This window comes from Geotrypetes seraphini, chromosome 8 (genome assembly GCF_902459505.1).
Source record: "Geotrypetes seraphini chromosome 8, aGeoSer1.1, whole genome shotgun sequence".
In the NCBI taxonomy this organism is placed as follows: Eukaryota; Metazoa; Chordata; class Amphibia; order Gymnophiona; family Dermophiidae; genus Geotrypetes; species Geotrypetes seraphini.
In genome coordinates, this window is record NC_047091.1 from 82225249 (window position 1) to 82243531 (window position 18283).

Below are 18283 nucleotides of genomic sequence, written 5' to 3' on the forward strand. Positions count from 1 at the left end.
AACACTTCCTTTCAAAGACTTCAGTTAGCTTTTTTTTAAAGCACTGATGGTTTATCGTTTCCTAGAGTGCACATGGGGCTTAAATATATGAAAGACTTTCTGTTGAACAGTGAATCTGATAATCTTTCCAAAAGTTATGTCCTTTGATCCCAGATTGATTAAACATTTTAAAGGAAATACCAGAGTAAGAAACATACAGACAAGAAGTAAACCACAATATTCCTTAAGGCTCATTAAAAAAGCCGTCTTTTCTTGATCATGACGGGAATAGCTGTCCAAATGGTCACACATAACTGGAAGAGCCAGGATAGACTTAATTACACATTTTGTTAGGCAAATGTGTGTACCATATATAAATATGAGAGAATGAATGCGGAATGTTTGGGGGTTAGTAATTCATTTAATAAAGTGTGGAGCCCATTGACTACATTTGTTACCTGAAATAATGGTCATGCATCTCTTTTCTTAGATTTCCTTACACATCCAGGGTAGGGGGTGGGGGAGTGAAATGTTTTTTGAGGATTAAAGTTACTTAATTATAATATTGTAGTCACTTAATATGTCTTATTGTATTAACTAGTCTTATAGCCCGTTACATTAACGGGTGCTAGAATATAAGTGTGTGTGTCTGTCTTTATTTCTTTTTCTCTCTCCTTAGCGCTTTCTGTATTCTACTCCCCGTCCATTATCCCTTCCTTTTACCTCCCGTGTCCTCCACCATCCCATCACTGCTCACCTTATCCAGCAGCAGCTCTTCTCCCTTTGTTTTACCTCCCCCCTGTCCATCACCACCTCCTTCAAAGCCCGTTACATTAACGGGTGCTAGAATAGATGTCTGTCTTTCTTTCTGTCTGTCTCTCTGGCCCCCATCTGTCATTGTTTCTCTCTGCCTCAGCACTATGAGGTTCTAGAGAATGACACGGTGACAGAATCCGTCACTGCCACCGCCTCCACACATAACCGTGGGAAACCATCCCATGCCATTCTTTAGTGTTTATCTCAACTTCAGTCCTTTTACACCAGCATTCTTCAATGCAAGGCTTGAGGGTCAGTGGTTGTGTCCATTCATACTTTTGATTCTTCCCTCTCTCCTGAAAGAATGCAGAAGGTTTATAGCGGTTATCCGCAGGGATGGGGACAAATTCTGTCACCGTGTCATTCTCTAGAACCTCACAGTGCTGAGGCAGCAGCTTTAACCACATCAAATTTGGTACCTTTCCATTATATTTTCAGAGAATAGTTTTGCCCCCCAGTTATCCAGTCACTGGTCTATTTTTCTTCCCCCAACCTAACTAAAGCAAATTAGCTCTGACATCCTACATCTGAGGTATATGACTCCTGCCATTGAAAGGCAATGTTTCAAGAAACAGATTGATCTGACAAAAGTTAACACCAGCCTTTTTGTGCGGGGGGAGGAGTTGGGGGGGGGTGATCACTTGGATAACCAAGTCTACTTCTATCTTTGTAGTTACCCTGGAAGACTGTTTATAAGCATCTTAAATAAAGTAAAACCCACAGGCAAAGCAAAGTTACTTACCTGTAACGGGAGTTCTCCGTGGACAGCAGGATAAGTCAGCCACACTTTTGGTGACGTCATCTACGTCCCCAATTCGGATTTGCTCTCCCAGAGCTCAGGTGAGGCTTTGGGAGCCTCATCTGAGCATGTGCAGGTAGCCCTATATACCTGTGCTGTCCCTCATTTAATCCAGTGATTTCCATAGCTTGAGTCTTATTGCAGTGTCACCCCTTAGGGGAGGAGGGAGGGTCAGTGTGGCTGACTTATCCTGCTGTCCACGGAGAACTCCCGTTACAGGTAAGTAACTTCGCTTTCTCCATGGACAAGCAGTATAAGTCAGCCCCACTTTTGGTGACTCTCCAGCTGCGGGGGGCAGAGGGTGTAAGAGGACAGGGTCCCCATCAGGGGATGGTCCCCTCTGCGTCTCCGCTACCTTGCTGCGGTAGGGTGAGGCTGCATAAAGGTCAGGTGAGGGACAGAGATAAACCCCCAATTACTGAGACCAGTCAGAGGTTATGTGTTGTAAACAATAGGTACTTTATTTTGGTCCTCAGAACTGGACCAACACTTTCTTTCTTACAACATGGTAGAGTATGTATCTCAATAACAGATGCGATTATAACAAGTAACTGTGCAAATTTGTGCTAACATGTACAAACAGTGCAAATTGTGCTAACATGTGCAAACAGTGCAAATTGTGCCAACATGGCAGAATATAATCTGCTGACAGTCTGTTCTATCTGATTTGGCTAATAGTCCTGATCAGCTAGTTCAGGTGTTGGTGTCCTTTGCTGTGTCTGTTTTGGTCACCAATCGTAATATGTTGAGGCCAAAGTCATTGGAGGTCTGCAGTGGGCGATCCAGGCAATAGTGTCTGGTGAAGGTGTGTGGGGTAGACCATGTGGCTGCTCTGCAAATGTCCTGGAGTGGCGTGTTGCTGAGGTTTGCCAATGTAGTGGCCATGGCTCTTAGTTGGTGTGCTGTGGCCTTTTCTTCAAGGGACGCTCCCTCCTGCTCATAGCAGAAGGCGATGCAGTTTGAGATCCAGTTGGAAATAGTGCATTTTCCCACTGGTGATCCTGGTTTGTTGGGATCAAAGGAGACGAACAGTTGTACTGCCTTTCACCAGGATTGTGTTTGTTGAATGTATAGGCGGAGTGCACGGGTGCAGTCCAAAGTGTGTAGGAGTTCCGTGCTGTTGTTATGTGGTCCCGGGTAGAAGGAGGGAAGTACTATTGCTTGGTTTATGTGGAAAAGTGAGACTACCTTTGGTAGGAACTTCGGGTGAGCTCTCAGCACTGCATGATCATGAAGGATCTGTGTGTATGGTGGGTATGTCACCAGGGCCTGTAGCTCACTAATGCGTCTTGCTGATGTGATGGTGATGAGAAAAACTACTTTCCAGGTGAGGAATTTGATTGGCGCCTCCTCCAACGGCTTGAAGGGGTGCGCTGTTAGCCTGTGGAGGATGATGCCCAGGTCCCACGCGGGTGGCGGGCGGCGGACCGGGGGGTGCAGGTTTGTAAGCCCTTTCATGAACTTGGACACTAGCGGGTGTGTGGCTAGGGTCCTGTCCTCAATGCGGCTGTGGAACGCTGATATAGCGCTCAGGTGGACCCGTATGGAGGATGTTCTGAGGCCCGTCTTGGATAGGTTAAGTAGGTATCGGAGTACAGTTGGGACCTGGCAGTTCAATGGGTCTTCTCTTTTCGAAACACACCATATGTGGAATCTTTTCCACTTGAGCCTGTATGATTTCTAGTGGACGGGCGTCTGGCTGCTAGTAGTACCTCAGTCACCTCTGTTGACATGTGGAAAGGGTCCAGGATTAGCCTTTCAACATCCATGCTGTAAGTGCTAGAGTTTTCAGACTGGGATGCAGAGTTTGTCCCTGGTTCTGGGTGATCAGGTCCGGTCGCAGTGGTAGGCTGATCGGCGGCTGTGTCGACAGCTGATGTAGGAAGGGGAACCACACTTGTCTCGGCCAGTAGGGCGCGATGAAGATCACTGAGGCTTCCTCTTGCCTGATCTTCTGGAGCGCTCTGTGGATAAGTGGTATGGGGGGAAAGGCATAGAGTAGGTGTTTTCCCCAATGTATGGCAAAAGCGTCTCTGGTTTGGCTGTATTGTGCTGGTCTTTTGGAGCAGAATTGTGGGCACTTTTTGTTGTCCTCCGTTGCAAAGAGGTCTCTTGTTGGGAGGCCTTGTGGAAGAGTTCCTGGATTACTTCCGGGTAGAGGGACCATTCGTGGGGGTCCAGCTTTCTGCTGAGGCTGTCCGCCAGGGCGTTGTTCTGGCCCGGGAGGTAGGTGGCCTGAATGAGAGTGTTGATTGCTAAAGCGAATGTCCAGATTTTATGGGCCTCTCTGCAGAGGGTGAGTGAGCCCGTGCCTCCCTGCTTGTTGATATAGAACATTGCCACCTGGTTGTTTGTCTGAATCAGTAAGGTCTTGTTGGAGATCCAGGGGACAAAGGCTTGTAGGGCATTCCCAATTGCCCTGAGTTCTAGCAGGGGCCCTTGGTTCTCAGGTGGAGGAGATGGGCTCCCCACCCCTGCTTTGAGGCATCTGTGGTGAGTGTCAGTTGGTGTTGTGGCTGCTGGAAGAGCCTGCCCTTGAACAAATTCTGCTGCTGTGTCCACCACTCGAGGCTGTTGCAGATTTTCTGGTCCATTATGACTCTGTGTGACAGAGGTTGTGTGTGTTGGTTCCAATTTTTTCTGAGGAACCATTGCAGGGGTCGCATGAGGAGGTTGGCAAGCGGGACGACGTGTATGGTGGCAGCTTGATGGCCCAGGAGACGTAGTATCGTTCTAGCTGTGACTGTACGTGTCTCTGATATACTCTGAGTTAGTTTTCGTATTGCTGTTCCCCTTGAGTGGGGCAGGAAGGCTGCATTCTGGGGTGTGCAAATTCTTGCCCCTATAAACTCTATTGATTGTGTTGGTTGTATTATGGATTTTTTTATGTTTACGAGGAAACCCAGGGATTGCAGGAGTGACATCGTTGTCTTTACTACTGTTGCTGTTGCCTGGGCCGATGGACCCACCAGTAGCCAGTCTCCAGGTAGGGGAACACGCATATGGCGCTCTTGCGGAGATGGGCCGCTGCTACGGCGACACATTTTGTAAAGACTCTCGGTGCGGATGAGAGTCCGAAGGGCAGGACCCGGTATTGGAAGTGCTGGTTTAGGGTCCTGAATCGTAGAAATTTTCTTTGGGAGTGATGCATAGGGATGTGGGAATATGCATCTTGAAGGTCCAGGTAGGCCAGCCAGTCGTCTTTTTGAATTAATGGTAGGATTGTCCCTAGGGAGTGCATCCAAAATTTTTCCCTGACTACGTGCTCGTTCAGGCCTCGTAGGTCTAGGATGGGTCTGAACCCTCCCGTCTTCTTGGGGATGAGAAAATAACGAGAGTAGAATCCCTGGTTGTGCTGTGACCTGGGTACTGGCTCTATTGCTCTCGCTTGGAGGAGAGCTTTTATTTCTCTGGAGATGAGTTCTGGCTGCGGTTCCCTGTAGTTTCTTTTTGGTGGGTTGGATGGTGGGTGGGTGCGGAATCTGATGCGGTATCCATTTTTTGTGATTCGCAGCACCCATTTGTCTGTGGTTATCCTCTCCCAGGCCTTGTGGAAAAGGTAGAGGCGGCCCCCTACTGGGGTGGGGGGCGTTGTTGATGAGTCAAAAACTGGGCCCCGCTTTCGTGCCGGTGGAAGTGGCTGGCTTGTGTTGTTTTCGTTCCCTCTGGCGCTGCCTTTGCTGGTAAGGGGCGCTGGGTTGATGTGCTTTCTGTCTGTGTGGCGGCCATCTGGTCTGGCTGTCATACCGCCTTCCATTGGTGTTCTGTCGGCGATACTGGTTGATGTGCCGTCTTATTGTTGCGGCTTTTACCAGGCCATCTGAGGAGAGGGTTTGGAGAGTAGTGCAATGCTCCTTCATTTTGTCCACTGCTTCCGTCACTTTGTCTCCGAATAATTTCTCCCCTGAGCATGGCGCATCTGCAATACGCTCATGGGTGTCCTCTCGGAGTCCCGAGGCTCGTAGCCATGCCAGGCGTCTGGCTGCTATGGCTACTCCAGCTGTGCGGGTCGAGGTTTCGAATGCGTCGAAGGTCGCTCTTATCATATGTTTTCTGCATTCTTCCATGTCCTGCAGTATGGAAGCTATGCAGGCTTTTCCCTCCGGGTGTAGAGTGTCCAGGGTTTCCTCTACTTTCCTCCGGAGGGCATCGTTATACAGGGTCAGGTGGAATAAGTGGGTATCAATTTTTGCATTGAGCATAGAGCCATGGTAGACCTTTTTTGCAATGGAATCCAGGGTCCTGTGTTCCTTGCCCGGGGGATCGTTGGCATGAGGGCGGTTGCTCTTCGCTTTTTTGAGTGCAGATTCCACTATGATAGAATGGTGAGGGAGCTGTGGTTTGTCAAAGCCTGGTGCCTCACTGATCTGGTATTTTTGGTCCAGTTTCTTGGACACAGCGGTGCCTGACATTAGGGTCTTCCAGATCTCGTCCCGGTGATCTAGTAGCAACTTGTGGGCTGGTAGTATCGCTGTGGCCTTTTGCACTTGTAGGTATTTTAGCAGTCTCGGCACTTCGTTTGTCGCCTCTCGCTCCGGTGTTGGAGCAAGTGCTAGGCGGGTGGCCACCTTCTGGAGGAACTTGGGATAGGTGAGGTCTTCTGCGGGAGTGTCAGATTGTGCTGTCCCATTTGCAGGCTCAGTGTCTGGAGTCTCCCCAGTTGCTGATGCATGTGGGCTGCTTTTTGTTGTGGCATAGCTTGGCTGGTAGCACTCACTCTGGTCGGAGGCATAGCCGCCTGTGGTCGGTGAGTGAGATGCCGCTGTCTGTGCTCCATGCCTCCCTGCCGGTGATGGTTGCCGCACTTGTTCTGCATTTTGTGCTGGACTTCCTGTCAGCTGTTGTGAGATGATTCTGCTGAATAGATTAAATAGTTGGTGGTCCATGGTGGCGGCTGGTTGGTCGGGGGCACTGGCGCTGTGTTGGCGGGACCTGCCCCTGCTTCTGGCTCCGTGGTGGTGTCTGTGCCGTCTCGGCGAAGAGGCAGAGGAGGAGGAGGTGGAGGAAGAAGATGAAGTTGTCCTGTATCGTTTCCTTCTTTTTCCCTGTTTGCAGCTTTGGTGATTGTTGTTTTTTGCATCTTGGCTGGTTTGCTGGGCAGAGTCAGTGCTCATGCTTGAAAAAGCACTGTCTTTAGGCTGTGCAGCTTTTAGGTGTAGCTGTGCCTTTAAGGGGGCGGATCCCGACGTGCTGACGTCATCGGGAGCTGGAATCGGAGCAGAGAGTGATCCTGGGCTGCAGGCAACATGGCGCCGTGCTGTATCGACGCATGGCACTGTCGGAGCACTGGGGCAAGCAGGCGGAGGGGATAGGAGACCCTCGGCCGTTTCTGCCACTGTCTGTGCCTCTGCATTCGACCCGGGCCATGGAGCAGCCGACGGGGAATGTCTCATTAGGCCAGAGAGTTTTAAAAGCAGCCTGCTCTGCTGTTGCTGGGTTTCTTTAGTTAGCTGTAGCTGCCGATTGGGCTCCCCGGGGGGGCTTTTCCAGCGTCGGGTGTGCCGATAGTGTTTTCCCTGCTGCTGGTGGGGATTATTTTCCCCTTCTGCTTGTCTTCCCCCGGGTTCTGAAGCGTGTGCAGGCGATTTTTGCAGGCTCTCGGGGACATCTTGAGGCACTGAGGGCAGGCGGCCATGAGGTGAGCCTCTCCTAGGCATCGGACACACACCTCGTGGGGGTCTGTGGAGCTCATTTTCCTCTTGCATGTCGGGCACTTCTTGAATCCCGGTTTTGCAGTGGTTTTTTCTGCTTCCATTTGCCCTTTTCTTCTGGTTTCTTTGTCTTCTTCTTCTTCTTTCTTTCTGTTTTTCGTTTTTTTTTTTTTTTTTTTGTGGAGAGCTGTGATCCGGCCGTTGGGAGGGCGGATGAACTAAACTGGATTAAATGAGGGACAGCACAGGTATATATAGGGCTACCTGCACATGCTCAGATGAGGCTCCCAAAGCCTCACCTGAGCTCTGGGAGAGCAAATCCGAATTGGGGACGTAGATGACGTCACCAAAAGTGGGGCTGACTTATACTGCTTGTCCATGGAGAAAGCCAGCATCTCTCTCTGTTAACAGGCCACTTCGGTGTGTTTGTAGAGTGCTAGGAAGCCTCTGTGGCCCTTCAAAATACCGCTGTCAATAATTAGAAGGTGGGCTGTCTAGGACCTCCACAGGGCTCCCTCACCGCGGGGGAAGTGCTTCCGGGTGGGGTATTTGGTCTAATGCGCCTTACTGTAACTCCGTACTTGAGCGCGATGCCCTGCAGCGTATCGCCGTCGCCCACCCGGTGCGCCACGTAGATCTCGGCCAGAGGCGCCGTCACATTAGCCGTACTGCCTTAGGAGCGCGTCTTGGTGCGGGCCAGGCTCTGGGAGAGCTCGCGCAGACCTCCATCAAGGAAAAACAGCACTACCGGCCAAAGTTTATTTTAAAGTTTAAAGCCGCTGCGGCAGCTCCTTGCACTATCACTGCCTGCGTCGGAAGCCTCATGAGAGGAGCCGCCGCAGTGGCTTTAAACTTTAAAAAAACTTTGGCCAGTAGTGCTGTGTTTCCTTGATGGAGGTCTGGGCGAGCAGAGAGGTGGTGTGGGGCCATTTATTTTTAATTTTGAAGGCGGCGCGAGCTGACTCGGGCACGGGGCCTTCCGCTGTTGCAGGAGCGGAGCGGGCTTCTGGAGACGATCAGCAGGTGGCTGCGGTCCCGTGCTGAAGTTTGGAGACGGTGACATGACAGCGTCCTATATCCCAACTCTCTGGCAGACGCGGTAAGAGCTGAGAGGGCCAGCGGAATAAATATTTAGCCTCCCCCCTCCAGCGCGGTCTCAGAACTGGTTCGGTGTCATCCGCCTCGGGGGAGGGAGAGAGATAGATTCACGCACATACGCACTTCCTATGGGTCGCTACAACTCACGGAAAACCGGCGCACGCATAGGAAGTGTGCATGCGCGGCTTACCGTTTTATTATATTAGATAATTGGGAGGAAGGTGGGAGAAAATTATTTGTTTTATGTATTATGTGTGTAATAATAGTGCGTTTTATGCAGTATTTTATGTTCAATTAATTGTAATGCACTGTCAAAGTTTGAAAATCAATAAAGATTTAAAAAAAACCCCAATATTCCTAAAGGCTGCAGTGTTTAATCATATCCGTGCCCTCCTCCCTGTTCCTCTCTTTCATGTCAACCCTTCTATTCTGATTGCTGGCCTTCTATTATTGCCTTTCCGCCGCTCACTCAGAATGGCAGGAGAAAAGGCGTACTTTTCAAAGTTTGTAAAATATGTATATTTAGGATTCAAACAGTTTTATTGATGCAAACATCATCAAATACAACATCAAGTCACTGATTACAACTATAATGCATCAAATATAATAAGATAATATACATAATAAAATAAACATATTCCAATTTCAATAAACCCCCACCTTTTCTATATATGACTATGTGTTTGAACCTTTCAATAATCTCTTCCACCCATGCTGTTGTGGGAGAAGAAAGCGGTTTGGCAGAGAATTAACGAGTGGAATCAACTGAAACTTTTATGACTGCTACAGATGAAGTTTGTAGTTGCAGAAGGAGACAACTCATTAGTTCCTCATTTTGTACTTCTGAATTTTTTTTTTTTTTTAAATCAGCAAAGTTAACAGCAGCCAATACAGCAAAGCCAGCTGCAGCCAAACTAACATTTATGATGACATCATACACCTGTACACATGCAGCTTGTTGTGGCCAAATTCAGTCACAGATAAGGTGACATAAGTACATAAGTACATAAGTAGTCGCCTCCGCCGGGGCAGACCAGAGGTCCATCTAGCCCGGCGGTCCGCTCACGCGGTGGCCCATCAGGCATATTGCCTGATCTGCGGTCCTTGACTAATTTTATGCCTACCTCAACACTTATCTCTAAACTTTCCACTACTCTTATCTGTACCCCTCAATCCCTTTGTCCTCCAGGAACCTATCCAGGTCATCCTTGAAACCCTGTACTGTGCTATTTCTTACTACGGCCTCCGGAAGGGTGTTCCATGTGTCCACCACCCTCTGTGTGAAGAAGAATTTCCTTGCGTTTGTTTTAAACATGTCCCCCTTCAATTTCATCGAGTGACCCCTTGTTCTTGTGGTTTCTTTCAAATTGAAAAATCTATCCTTGTCAACCTTTTCGATGCCCCTCAGGATCTTGAAGGTCTCTATCATATCTCCTCTGAGTCTCCGCTTTTCCAGGGAGAACAACCCCAGCTTCTTCAGTCTGTCAGTGTATGTAAGGTTTTCCATACCTTTAATCAGTTTAGTTGCTCTTCTCTGGACTCCCTCAAGCATTGCCATGTCCTTTTTGAGGTACGGTGACCAGTACTGTACACAGTATTCCAGGTGCGGGCGCACCATAGCCCGGTACAGTGGCAGGATGACTTCCTTCGTTCTGGTCGAGATACCCTTCTTAATGATACCTAACATTTGATTTGCTTTCCTCGAGGCTGTGGCGCATTGTGCCGACGCCTTCAGTGTCGTGTCTACCATCACTCCCAGGTCTCTTTCAAGGTTACTGACCCCTAGCATTGATCCCCCCATTTTGTAAGTGAACATCGGGTTCCTTCTCCCTATATGCATGACCTTGCATTTCCCTACATTGAAGCTCATTTGCCACTTTTTCGCCCATTCTTCCAATGTCGTAAGATCCCTTTGGAGATTCTCGCAGTCTACCGTGGTTTCAACCTTGCTGAATAGTTTGGTGTCATCTGCGAATTTGATGACCTCGCATTTTGTTCCCGCCTCCAGGTCGTCAATGAATATGTTAAACAGGAGCGGTCCCAGCACTGACCCTTGAGGAACCCCGCTCGTGACCCCTTGCCAGTCCGAGTAGTGGCCCTTTACACCAACCCTCTGCTTCCTGTCTGCCAGCCAGTTTTTGATCCATCGGTGGACCTCCCCTCGCACCCCGTGATTCCATAGCTTCTTGAGCAACCGCTCATGTGGTACCTTATCGAAGGCTTTTTGGAAGTCTAGGTAGATTATGTCTATGGGTTCACCTTTGTCCACCTGGTTATTTACCCCCTCAAAGAAGTACAATAAGTTTGTGAGGCACGACCTACCCTTGCAGAACCCATGCTGGCTCGACCTTAGATGTCCATTTTTTTCGATATGGTCACAGATGCTGTCCTTGATCAGCGCCTCCATCATTTTTCCCGGGACCGATGTGAGGCTTACCGGCCTATAGTTTCCCGGGTCGCCCCTTGAACCCTTCTTGAAGATGGGCGTGACATTTGCTATTTTCCAGTCCTCCGGGATCTCTCCAGTTTTTAGGGATAGGTTGCATATTTGCTGAAGTGTCTCTGCTATTTCATTCCTTAATTCCTTGAGCACCCTTGGGTGAATGCCGTCCGGGCCTGGCGACTTGTCGCTCTTTAGCTTGTCTATCTGCCTGAGGACCTCCTCCTGGCTCACCTCTAATTGGACCAGCTTGCTATCTTGATCTCCATTTTCTATTTCCTCTGGTTCCGGAATGTTGGATGTGTCTTCCCTCGTGAAGACCGACGTAAAGAAGTCGTTTAACTTGTCCGCTATTTCTTTTTCCTCCCTCAATACTCCCTTTCTATCCCCATCATCCAAGGGCCCCACTTCCTCCCTCGCTGGTTGCTTTCCCTTTACGTACCTGAAGAATGATTTGAAATTTTTTGCCTCTCCCGCTAGTCTCTCTTCATATTCCCTCTTTGCTCTCCTAACCACTCGGTGGCACTCCTTTTGGCTTTCCTTGTGTTCCTTTTGGTTGGCCTGCGTTTGGTCCTGTTTCCATTTTTTGTACGATGCTTTCTTGTCACTGATCGCTTTTTTTACCGCAGCCGTTATCCATGCTGGGTTCTTAATTCGATTTTTCTTGCACTCTTTTCTGAACCTGGGGACGTACAGGTTCTGTGCTTCGTGCACCGTACATTTGAGCAGGGACCAGGCTCTTTCTACGGACTCTATCTCCCTTGTGCTGCCGTTGAGTTTCTTCCCCACCATTTTCCTCATTGCATCATAATTCCCTTTTCTGAAGTTGAGCGCTGTCGTTGTGGTTCTTTTCACCCTGGTTGATCCCAGTTCTAGTCTGCACTGGATCATATTGTGATCGCTGTTCCCCAGTGGGTCTAATACTGCTACTTCCTTTGCAGGTCCCCCCAGTCCACCGAAGATTAGATCAAGGGTGGCTACTCCTCGTGTAGGTTCCGTGACCAGCTGTTCCAGGAAGCAGTCCCTCGTGGCTTCCAGGAATTTGGTCTCTCTCTCGCAACTTGAGTGCCCGATACTCCAGTCTATCCCAGGGTAGTTGAAGTCCCCCATCACCACCACACTTCCATTTTTGCATACCTGCCGCAGTTCCGTCTCCAGGTCCCGGTCGATTTCTTCCGATTGGCCAGGCGGACGATAGTATAGGCCCAATTTGATGTCTGCTCCAGATCCTCCTGGTAGTTTAACCCATATTGATTCCAAGCCTTCCGACCTTACTGTTGTTTCCATTTTGGTTGAGGGTATGGAGTCCTTTATGTATAGCGCTATTCCTCCACCCTTCTTGTGTGTTCTGTCTCTCCTGTAAAGTTTGTACCCTGGTATGACCACATCCCATTTATTGTCATCAGCCCACCATGTTTCTGTGATTCCAATTATATCCAGGGCTTTTTGACTGGCTATAATTTCCAGCTCTCCCATTTTGGCCCTGAGGCTCCTCGCATTTGTGTAGAGGCAATATAGGTCCTGATTTGTCGCCCGCCCTGCTGTTTTCTTTCCTTGGCTCGGCGCTCCCACCTGGCTTGCCTTTACTCGGTCCTCCACCTCCCGTGGCGTGTCTGTTCTACCCCCAGCCAGTATCCCCTTTTTTGGATGGTCCCCTGGCTCTCCTGTTGCATCTGTGGGCCCTTTTTCTGAAGATTTCCACTTAGCCCTTTTGTCCAAAAGTTCCCTCCCAGTCCCTTTGTCCAAAAAGTTCCTCTCAGCCCCTTTGTCCCAGAGTTCCCAATCGGTCCTTTTACCAAAAAGTGTCCCCTCAGTCCCTTTGCCCAAGAAGCCCCTCATAGTCCCTTTGCCCAAGAATTTTCTCTCAGTCCCTTTGTCCATCAGATCCCACTCGGTCCCAAGCTCTCTTTTGCAATGTCCTTGCTCAGTATCATTTTTTGATACCAATGTCCGGTGTGTCGAGGCCAGATCGACTTCCGGCTTTCCCCTTCTCCTCAGTTTAAAGCTAGGTCTATGGTGTTTTGGATGTTTCTTGCCAGCTGCCTCGTCCCAGCTGTGCTCAGGTGCAGTCCATCTCTCCTGTAGAGCTTGTTCTTCCCCAAGAAGGTCGTCCAGTTTCGAACAAAGTGGAATCCCTCCTCCTCGCACCATCTCCTTAGCCATCCGTTCATTTCTTGTAGTTCGCTCTGTCTTCTTGCATTATTAATATTCAGTCCTGCCCCCAATCCTGCCCTAGCACCACCCCAATCCCGCCCCCAATTTCTTCAATTCATTTTTCATGTACACATAATATCTTATTAATTCATAATGGTATCCATAAAATTGTTAAAAAACACAAAGCATACTATACACAGAGAAAATGTTAATTATCATTTATATTTGGGATGTCAAGATGTCAAGGCAGATGACTTTAAAATATGCAATGTCACCTTAGTAACTATAGAAAAATAAACAAATATAGTACAAAATATAGACAGCAGTAATAAATTCTCAAAACGGACACATTTTGATTACTAAATTGAAAAGAAAATCATTTTTCCTACCTTTGCTGTCTGGTGATTTCATGAGTCTCTGGTTGTGTTTCCTTCTGACTGTGGATCCTTTCTTTCTTTCTGCACTCAGGCCCAACAATTGTCCCTTTCTATTCCCTCCCTCCTTCCTTCCTATGTCTTTAGTGCCCCCAGTGCCTCCTACCTATGTCCATAGTGTCCCTTCCTGTGTTCTTAGTGCCCCCAATGCCTCCTTCCTATGTCCTTAGAGCACCCAGATCCAGTATCAGTTCTCCTTTGTACCTTGGTCACCCTCACTGCCTTCCAGCCAGCCAGTAACCCACCCACCCACCTTCACTGCCTTCCAGCCAGCCATCCAGCCACCCTCACAGCCAGCCAGCCTCACTGCCTTCCAGCCAGCTACCCTCACTACCTGCCAGTCAGCCAGCCACCCTCACTGCCTTCCAGCCAGCCTCCCTCCCTCCCTTCCTGCTGCACTAAAGCCAGCCTACCTGTCTGCCTCCCTCCAGCGCCGAAGCCTGCCCCCCTCCCTGAACCGGCCCCTGCTGCGGCTTGCTATCAAGTTTATTATTATTAGGATTTTATATACCGCCTATCAAGGTTATCTAAGCGTTTTTTTTTACAATCAGGTACTCAACCAAGAAGCCTACCTCTGCTTCAACTCCACTCTCTCTGGTCCGCCGCCCCCCACCGCAACTAAAAAATAAGGAAGGTCCAGGCACGGCCCACAAACCTTCCCGACGTCAATTCGGACGTTGGAGATGAAGTTTCGGGCCAGCCAGGCGGCGATTGACTAGCCTGGAACTTCTCTCTACCGGCGCCTGGACCTTCCTTATTTTTAGTTGCGGCGGGTGGCAGCGGACTCGGGGGAGGGGGGTTGAAGGGGCGGTAGGCTTCGGCGGGTAGCAAGCTGCAGCGGGGGCCGGTTCAAAGGGGGCAGGCATCGGCGATAGAGAGAGGGAGGCAGACAGGCAGACTGGCTTTAGCGCAGCAGGGAGGGAGGAAGAGAGGGGAAGTGATTGCCTGTCCCGTTATCCCCAAGCACAGCTTCGGGACGCTGTCTCTGAAAACTGGACATTTCGGCGTCCTGAAGCTGTGCATGGGGATAACGGGACATGGGATCTAAAAACAGGACGGTCCCGTTCAAAACAGGACGTATGGTTGAAAGGACACATATATCATAAGTTTTCTGTCTCTGTCTGTGCTGGAGGTGCTCAAACACAGACAGTGTTTGTGTTTGTTCTCTTGATTTTCTGGGAAAAGGCCATTTAATCTTGTTAATGAAGTTAGCTGTTTGAGACAATGGAGGTTCAACCCCCCACTGCCATGTACCGGTTGAGAGAGATAAGGGAAGCTTTAACACCTTTAGATTTAGACAATGAAGCACATATCCTGCTCACTCACCCACCCCCCTTTTGTTTGTCCAACCCCCTTTTCCTGTGTTGGTTATCACTGACCCATGTAAAAAGATATAAAAATGGATGTAAACTAATAAAATACAGGCAATCTCTTTAGGACACTGTCTGAGTATCTTTCTAAGGGGAATGCCTCCAGATATCTGGACAGATGACAGGGTGTGTGCAGGGCTGTTTCGGGACCAAGAAACGGACCCAGTTCGCTTCAGTTGGGGGCTTGTGTCCGGGATGGACTGGACATCACCAATATCTTGTGAGTATTTCTGATTTTTTTCTGTTCTTTAATACTCACTGGTATTGGCGTCCTGTTCCAACCCTTTATTTATTAAGTAAGGCTTTTGGGAAACCTGTTTCTATTGCGTGGAGTTTTTGGGAAGCTCCCGCCGTGAAAATAAGCAGCTGCCGTTCTTTCGGAAAGAACGAAATTAAGTGAAGACTTTTGGGAAGTCTCTCTATTGTGGATTTATATAATCGCCTGCCCATTCTGTCGCCTGTGTCTTTTGCATGTGCTTTTTCTTTTCTATTGCTTAGATAAGATTTTATAGAGTATAAGATTTTATTGTATATTATTAATGTACCTCACTTATAAGGTAAGGTAAGCGAAAATTTCTGCATTGTTATATTGTTCTTGTTATGGGTCATAAAGACACTTAGGATTCCCCCCTCCTAGACAGATGAGACTTGTAAGGCTTATGTTGCTCGTGTGTGTGACACTCTCCCTCCAGCTAACATCTCTCTGTGTCACCAGTCCTGAATTTTGATAGCTGTATTCAGTTTAAGATTTTTTTCTTCGCAGCTTGTACACAAGAACTGTTTCTTGTCTTCCTCTCGAACGTACAATAGTTTGACTTTGACTCATGTTTTGAGTTCCTTCTTTGGCTGCTATCCTTTTGCCGAAGAAGGAAACTTCTGCTGTTTCTTGTGCTGTGTTTCTGGAAAGAAAAAATTCCGTTTTAGGTTTCAGGTTTGTTTGGGGATTTGATATACCGCCTTGTCAAGGTTCAGAGCGGTTTTACATAATATATAAAAACAATACATACATTAAAAATACATTAAAAAACAAATTATAATTATTAAAACAGAAAGTCAGACACATAGACGAACATTAACTTGCCGAAACAAAATGAAAAAGGGTAGAAATACATTTGTGTAATGAAAAAGAGAGGGAGAAGGATAAAAACAAAAGGGAGGGAACAAAAAATAAATAATCTAGCACTATGTAGAAAAGATTAAAATGAATAAGAAAAGCAAGGAGCGAAGTTCCATTATAGTCCTTAAAAGGACTATTATACTCCAAATGCGTCTTTAAAAAGAAAGGCCTTCAAGCTACTTTTAAATTTATCAAGTGATGAAATTTCTCTTATATAATTTGGTGCTGAGTTCCAGATGGTAGGGGCCGTAACAGAAAAGATATTAGTATGTATGGTGCCAATGTGTCTTAAAGAGGGAATGGATAACAGGTTTTGATAAGAAGAACGTAATGTGCAATGGGGTGTGTGGGGGATTAATAACCTGTTGATGAAATCAGTTAGACCGGAAGCTATAGTTTTATGTATCAGTAACATTATTTTATAAGTAATTCGATGATCTATGGGAAGCCAATGGGCGTTAATCAAAAGCGGTGTGACATGATCAAATTTTTGAGCTTTTGAAATGATTTTAATGGTAGTATTTTGAATAATTTGGAGGCGTTTTATTTCTTTCTTAGTGATGCCTTTATATAATGCATTGCTATAGTTTAGACATGAAATGACTAGCGAATGAATAAGAGTATTTAAAGAAGTTTGGTCTAATAAAGTAGAAAGAGATCTAATCATTCGGAGGCGGTAAAAACATTTCTTGACTACTGAACTTATATGATCATGGAACGAGAATTTTCCATCAAGAATAACTCCAAGAAGTTTAATAGAAATAATTATTTGAACAGGAACAGAGTTTATTGTAATAGGGACGGAAGAGGAGAAACCATCCTTAACTGGGAAAATCATTATTATTCCCCATTGTCCTGTCAGCCTTCTTGGTCGTGATCTTTTCTTTCCTCTTCTCATCCAGCTCACTACAGCAGTCCTTTGTTACCCCCTCTGAACTTGATGCCTGGCATCTGGCAGGTGCCCAAAGCCGCCCTTCGGAAGGACTTTGGTGCAAAGAGGGGAAACCTTGTATACCAGCTGCTAGCTCTCCCTTATTCATTGTCCTATATCATGGCATTGGTCACCGCAGTGCTCGCTCGACATTTCAACTTCTTGCCAGTGATTTTTTCATTCTTGACCTTTGCTCCCTGCTACAGAAATATATAGCTCGACACCTTACTTACCCCACTTCTCCTTTTACACACTTACAGATTTACTTTAAAGCACAGCTGGCACGTTTCTGAATTAAAAAAAAAAATTCCTTCCTATTGTTTTAGCTGAAATTAGGATGTTGCCAATTTAAAATGTTTTTTTTTTTTCTTTTTCTTAGCAGCAGTTCGGATATATACATAGCCATCCCAGACCAGTTTTGGCACAAAGATATTTCCAGTGTTTTCCAAGGATCCTCTTTATCACTGCAGAGATAAAGACGTTCCAAAAAAGATATTAGCCTTATGCCTTTTCCGATTATGAGATGGTTATGATATGCATTATTTGTATTACTCATGTGTTCATCTTTATTTTGGTTTTCTATAACAATGTGTTTATTTGCAGAGTTAAATTCAGCCCTGCACACTTGACAGATGGAAAAATAGCTTCACGCTTAAAAAAACTTTGTATTTTATGTTTTGTCTGTGCCATGTGGTCTGTGTTTTGTCTACTATTTTAGTTTAGTAGGTACCCCAGGATACATAACATTGGCCATTTCTAGAGCTCTTTTTCCACTTTTTACTAGCCTAATTGCGCAATGATCTTTTTACTTATAGCTTTCATATTCTAAATGTAGCTTAGTTAGGGGTTATATGTTTAAGAAAAGGTTATACAGTGTTTATTCTATGGTGCTCACTAGATATGAACCATTCAGTATACATTTCCGAATACATTCAGTACAGAATTATGGTCTCTCTGAAATGTCATAATAGTTATATGCAGCACACAAAAACATATCTTTTGGAATGTCCGATTAAGAACCTTAAGTAACTGAATATTGTCTCTCTTTTGCCATAACTATACCAAGTAATATTGTCACATGTTGCCACATTCAGTACAGGCAACCTGATCTCTCTCTCTCTACATTCAGTACAGGCAACATGGTTTATCTCTCGTTTTCTATCTCTTATTTGAATCACACTGGAGTACAGCTGCTGAATGATATCTGGACTCTTTTCAAGCCGGTGTATCTATCCCTGTAGACACAGACATCATTTAATCCCAAGGGTGAATATCACCAGTTTCCAGTGATTCACAGATCCTGTGCAGACATCATTTCATCCCAAGTATGCATCTCTCCAGTTTAAAGAGACTGTCGGTTCCTGCTGGACTAATTCATCTTCCTGCACCCTGAATGCAAAGACTTCTCTATCTTCTCACACATGCTGTATGCAATGTTTCCTGTTCATTGTTTCCTGTTCGTTGGATCTACGGATTCATGATATCCACATTCCT